Raw genomic sequence first — 7,275 nt, forward strand, 5'->3', positions numbered from 1 at the left:
TTCTATTTGATATGTACACAAGGTTAAATAAGAGCATTGACTATTCTCAGGATAATCTAATATCCTTTACAGTATGTTGATAAGAACAGTTGATTTGTTGGTGATTTTTTACGAGAGTCGCTTTTCCAGACCTGAAATGGTTAGTGTTAGGACAAATTATGATGTTATATTATCAGTTAGGTCTTTTGATGGTTGAATAGAAGTTGAGTTATTAATAACTAACACGTTATTTCACTAGCGACTAGTATTTAATATAGTCTATGCAACAGTGGGATAAAGGTCAAGTCAAACATTGAAAATGGTCTTAATATTTATACGTTTTAAATTCAGCTCAGCCCAGTGTCACTGTTAGTTGTAGGGATAGGGAGGTTTTGTTAGTGGATGTATGTAGAGCAAATGCCACCTTCATGTAGAAGACCAGAATTTGTTGTTGTAGCAGTCCAATTAAAGTTTTTTTAACCATAGTTGTGACGTCCCTGTTTAAAGCTGCATTAATAATATTTTGGCCACTAGGGGGCAGTGATTTAGACATAGCATTGACATATTATCACCTTTAAAAAATTGGAAAACCTATTAACACAAATATTAATAGCACTCTTTTTAGGTTGTGCTTGTGTTGACCTGACAAATTTAAGTCCAATACTTCCTCTTCATCTAATCTAATGTTACCAGCAATTACACCAAAATATTTAGCTGAAAGAAGCTAAAATACTTCACAGAGATAAGGGGAGAATGTAGAGTCAGATGATCATTGTCTGTGGTGATAGAGACACAAGCACCTAGTTATATGACCTATTTAAAGACAGTAATTTGATCAAATGTTAAACTTTGAATAGTGCAGCTTTAACTTTGTGCTTTTAAATACGTCATAAATAGATTTTAGTTTCAACTTTAAACTGCTATAGTTGCCATGTGCAGCTACTATAAAAAGAAATGCATTTTAAATATTTTTTTAAACATTTGATTTTATATAATCTATGGTTTTGTGGAATCCTCCCTCCCAAAAAAAACATTGTTACCGAAAAATATATACAATTCTCCCCACTATTATTACCTGTATCATCACTATTGTTGACTACAATACTGTCACCAAAATTTAAGCCAGTTAACCTGGTCTTAGTGAAGCCAACCTCAGGCCATGACTCATTAGAGTCCTTGAGAGTGAGCTGTGCCATGAGGTCAGGAAAACAAATAACAGCACCACCAATTTCCCTACTACGCACCAGGTACCAATCTTTGGGGGGGGGGGGGGAGCATTAGATTCTGGCCCAGCCCTGCCTATAGGCTGCAGGGCAGCAGATGATAAGGTCAAGCCTCATAATGATGTCACATACCTTTAGGTACTTCAGATCAATTGATCGAGAGAGACGCGTTATATCTGACAGACAGTCAAATAAAGCCGGCCTGACAAAAGAAAAAAAAATACTGGCTTCGAGATTGTCTCTTCTGATAAAATGAGATCCTCTTTCCGGTGCTGCTTTTGGCAAATATCATATTGGTGGGAGGCTTTATGATCTTTAAAGCAAAGTGACCATATTCACATCTGATTAAAGATCCTACAGTTTTGATCAACCTTAAATAACAGGACAGAAACAACATAAAGTGTAAACTTAACCTTTTTGTAAACTGTAATTAAGTTAACTTAATGCTATGTGCAGTAGCTATGTGTTGATGCTCATGGTTCTGTAGGGTAACATTTGACATGACAAATATGCTTTGAGTTAACTTCATATGACAAATACAATGACGTGAAGGAAGCATATATGAGCAGTAACACCTTGCAGCATGTGACTAAAAAGAAATCCTATGTTGAGTGCTATACAAGTGATTAATGTAGCAGGATGATTGCAGAATTCTGTCCGACCTGGATGAACATTTCTACTGCCTCTCTCATTAGTTTGAATGTCCCACGCAGTAACATATTGCTTGTCACTGGGTTGTCTAATGGTTGATGCTAATTGACCTCCTTTTCCCCTCTCTTCTGCACAAATGAAAAGATTTCCTCCGTCCTGTGATGGAACATGTCACAATATGATCCGACAAATTAAAAAGCTCTCTGCTGTCACACTGTCATCATTTGAAGCTCTTGCCTCATAAGCTATAATGATCATTTTTCTTCACTGGAGACACTGCAGTGCACTGCCAAACACAATACTTGAAGGGCATGCTACTGCCGTAAAATATTCAATAAACCTATAGTTTAGGATGTTGAAGCTTTATTTTATGGCTAGTTTTATGTCCTTTATAATTTCCAAATAAATCTAATGTGCACACATTTTTGAGAAGTGTATGGAAAATATGCACCATTTATTATTTATCACAACTCAAAATTTTGATGATGCTTTATTTAGATGGTTAAAACATTACCAATGCAGCCACCGCTTAAACAGGCTTAGTTATTTGTCACATTTACCTGCCTCATAAGATCAAAACGTAAAAGCATATTCAAGTTAAACCAGTTTTAAATACTGTTTACACAGATTCTAACTTCATATGCTTTCTTCAAGGTTGTGATGCTTTCTTAGCAACTTCATATAAAATTTTCTTTTTGCCATCTTGGTGCCATTCTCAGAAGCCAGTGGCATGAACATGATCGCAACATGAGAGCACAGCCACCGCACATCATTGGCTGTAGAGTGATGATGAAGTTCATTACTTGCAAGCAGCTGCCCCATCTGTGGCCAAAACAGAAATTGAGTGTGGCATTTTACCTGCTGACTTTGTGTGTATAACTTTATAATTTATGCGGTGTACCCATACTATTGACAAAAACGCAGCACTGTGATCAAAGCGAGCCATTCAGGAGGTTGGACAGGGCCACGAAGACAGGGCCTGTAACACTAATGATCTTCAAACGCTCATCTATTTCACTGGGAGCTATGCGCAACTCCCTAGCAAGTCCCTCGTCCTCCCCCTGGAGGTAATTGTGCCTGGCTGGTTAGGTGACAGGTGTCAAGCGGCCCCTTCTCAACTGATTCATCATGCTAAGCAGAGAGGAAGACTCTGTCTCTCTCTCTTTGTCTTTGTATTTTTCTGCTTGTCTGTCTCTTGCTTGTATCCTCATATAGGTACTTTGTCATTACCTCCGAGTGCCCCCATTGCCTTTACGCCTTTTTATAATGTTTGGAATACAGTCGGTCATAGTCCACAATTTGGTTCATGCCGGCATTGCATTTCATGCAAACTGTCATGTTATATTATGTGCTTATGATACAACATTCTGTATATTTACACATAGACGAAAAAAAAAAATAGAAAAGTGCCCATCAAAATGCACATCAACACCTCAATATGTAAGTCACTGTGTAAGATAGAAGAGTAGCAAAATCTCAGATTGATAGTGTAGATGCAGACAGTGTTTGTTATACATAATAATTTAACCAATTAATAAATTATCTAAATAAAATTAATTAACTCATATGCTATTTTAACTGTTTGAGAGAGACAAAGTTACTTTTGATCATTATCTGATGTCAGGATTGTGTACCTTTGACTCATCATAATATTGGGGCTTTAATTGACTAATTATTTTAAATTCAATCAATTTCCTTCTGAATTATTTTATCCAATAACTGCTCATGACTGGTTTTTAGATACTGAGATGACGTCTTTAAGTTGCCCATTTTGTCTCACAGCTTAACATCTTCTAATTAAATTTAAATTGACTTTCAAAAAGCAGAAGCAACAAATCTTTACATTTGAGAAACTGGATCTAGAAAATGCTTGTCTTTTCTGAGTGATAAAAGACTCAAAATGACTAACTAGTTCTCAAAATTTGATCAATGTATGAACTATTCAGCTAATTGTTTTAGCACTAATTTGGACAAAATAAAGTTACTTTAAATCGTCAGTCTGCGCAAAATAACTGGTGAGATGAAATGAGTAATTGTGTGAACATGCAGAGCAATGCAGCCACATAGCTGCTGACATCAGGTTCGTGCTCTGGCCAAAAATGCTGCAGCCCAGTGGAGATGTGCAGAAAAAAAGATAGTCTACTATATTATTTGTGTGTGTGTGCATGAGAGAGAGAAAGAGAGGGAGACACACTCACAGAGACACCACACCCTTACCATGCCCGCCTGTCTAAGCAGAATCCCATAGGGACCTGCCATACACACGCTCTCTCTCACACACACCCCAGTCATTAATTCCTGCTTTGCATCTCCACACCATGTAATATTTATGGGTCACCGCAGCTTTGTATTCACAAATGGAAACGCCAAGAGAAAAAAAGGGAGAAGACACAATACCTCAATCAATCCTGTGAATAAGGTTCAGATTGTCACATCATGGCTTTTTTTCCCCCTCCACTGAGCCATTGCTTAGGCAGCATTCTTTTCTTTGACCTCTAAACAAGTGTTTTGTATGACTGATTGTCAGACACAACCTTTGAGATGGAATCATATTTAACTCCCTTAGAGTTAAAAAAGCTCAAGGCAAAGTTATTATGAAGATGACTGAAAATTTCATAGCTGCAGAGTTTGAAGAACAACAAAACTGCATTTGTCAGTAAAAAGGAATGCAGACTTAATACATTTTTTGCCAGATATGACACTGTATAAATGATATGCGGCTCATACAGTACAAACATTTGCTGCTACTCAGATTCTCCACAGTAATCAAGGGAAGTCTTTGGTGCACATTTCCCCTTCTACATCTGACAGATTATAATTGGGGGCCATTTTTTCCACTTCCTAAGATGTTGCCTGCAACCTGTGATGCAACAGTGGGAGCCATACTCTTGCTGCCTTTCAAATCAACAGTGGTGTCAAAACAGAGCCCTGAGGAACCCCCAGTAGAGCATGGCTCACAAGACCCCTGTAGAGATTTGAAGACCACTTTGGAACTCTAATCCACTCAAAATGTGCTGATAATTTTCCTTGCCAGGACACTCTCTGCCTGGTGTCACAAGAGTGGCCTCACGGGAGCGGATCAGCCAATGATAACAAAGTAGCCAGATGTCTGGCGCTGGCAGAGTCCCAGAAGCCAGACAGCGGCACGCAGCAGCATCCGCTGCGGGCCACAGATCAAAGATACCTGAGAATTACTTATGGGCACAAAATATGTGTTGCTTACTCTACAGTTCCCATTAATAACAATCTGGGAGAATTTGTATTTCTAATTAACTCTTTTCTTTCGGCATACAAAGTGCTGTAGGTTGTCTAAGGCTGCAGCAGCAATTTTTCCGTGGCAACTGCGAGCCAACAACAGGAAGTCAGATGCAGCACTGTCTGAAGGAGCCAGATCAGCTTTAAATGCAGTTCTGAGGCTCAGAACACCCCCTGACTTGCTTCAATAAACAAACAAACAGTGGAAGAGTCAGCGTATTTAGATTTAATCATGCTGCATGGTGCCTCCTTAGACTGTCCCGTGATTCGTACCTCGAAAGCTGCAAATGCCAACAATGAATTGATTCACCTGAGGTGTAACGGTATAAATATAAATGCTTTGCTTGTGTTTTTTCTGTCTGCTAATCTAGTCCTCAAACTAGTATATGCAAGGATGTGAGCTCTGTAAAGACCCAGCAAGTCATGCCAGTGTATCCAGTTCATTTAAGAATTGTAGTTCGCAGGCATCTGAGTAGAGCTAATTTAAACTTTCTACAAGATTTGCAGCCTTGTCTTGTTTTTTTTTATGGTTGTTTTTTGTGTTAGACTGACATTAAGAAGCATTATGGTTCGATGTTGTTTTCTCCTGCAGGCCTTACACTTGTTTTAGAGTCCTACATTTATGCCATCTTATGTGTTATGTTTAATACACAAATATTTAGAAGGAGACCCCTGACTTTGAACTGAGAAACATAGTTAAGCTCTTTTCGCCTAGGGACGGTGATTGTTGCTTTTTCTTCATTCATCTTTATGGTGGAAGAGGTGTATTTTGCACACGCATTTGTGCATATTTTGTCAGATTCACTACGTTCTAATGCAGTCATTGTTCAATGGATGGATGATATATGTTCCATACAATGAGAGTGTGCACACTGTATTATATTAATTATTAAGTACAGAAAGTGTTGCTTCATGTCTGTATTTGATGGAGAATCCCCCCTCATACCCTGCTACTCTTTCCCCCAATTATGTATATTACCTTTGCTGGTGCATGGTTCATGCTAATTCTCATTTGCAGAGCACTTGAATGTGTGTGAATCTGCTGGCTGGAATCCCTTAAAGCCTATGGTGAACACTGCCCTTCATCAGATCTTGGTTGTGACCTTTCCCTCTTTATCTGGTATTCTACTATCATTCTCTGTTTGAAGTCAACAAGCAACAAAAAAGAGAATTTTCTATGGAGCAATATTGGGCTTTTGTTGTTATAATGGGGAGATCTAATTCATTTCTATCTCTCTCTCCTCTCACCTCACTGCATCATGACATTTTAGGGGTACAAACCCCTTACATATCTGTGTTCTAGCGCTATTTTGATGAGTAATATACTGATATTTCTTAAATAAATCTAAAATCTTCATTTGTGTTAATAAATGAGCCATTTTTGTTGATATTCTCAGAGAGAAATTGTTCAACAGAAAGATATCTTTTATGAGTGCATTTAAAGTCCTGCATTAACATCCAATCCTAGAACCTTTCAGGGTAACTCCGGGTCATTTTTTTTATGTCGTTTACTTGAAAATGTAACTTTAAAACGAGGCTTAAAACTGCCTGCCAGCTGTATCCTGTCTCGCAGCTTCAGCAGCTCATCACTCCTAAAACAGCCGCTCTCGTCCACCACAGCCCCGACCATTATTAATGTGCACTGAATAATTTAACAGCATAAAATTACCATGCTCTTTTGAAAAGATTTTTGCCTACACAATTAAAGAGCATTATAGTGATTTTTAGTTGAACAAGAATTATGACTGTTTTTGCTCCTCTCTGCTACACTTTCCTTGTTATGAGAGGTGGGTGAGCGTAGTTGTAAAGGCCTGCTACTCTCTGCTTCTGTCTGACTACTAGGAGGGGTTGTGCTCCGGCTTTGACCTATACCACGATGAGTCGGTAATGGATAATGGATGAAGAAATATGTGTCCTGCTTCAGCTGAGCACACTCCCACAATAGGCTGCTGCCCCCACTAAACATTGGCTAGATATGATAAGTCTGACCGGAGTACTGGTTCAGTCAGATGGCGTAAAAACATCTACAGTAGATTGAATTAGCTGCTAATGCTGCAGGTGTTGGTACTATATTTTCTCTTAGGCTGTCACTGAATCAACATGGTAGATCAAAAAGTCTTTCTTCAGATATTATATTTCTGCCATATAGTACATCATAAGCATCATA

This window comes from Anabas testudineus, chromosome 1, assembly GCF_900324465.2.
Source record: "Anabas testudineus chromosome 1, fAnaTes1.2, whole genome shotgun sequence".
NCBI classification, from domain to species: Eukaryota; Metazoa; Chordata; class Actinopteri; order Anabantiformes; family Anabantidae; genus Anabas; species Anabas testudineus.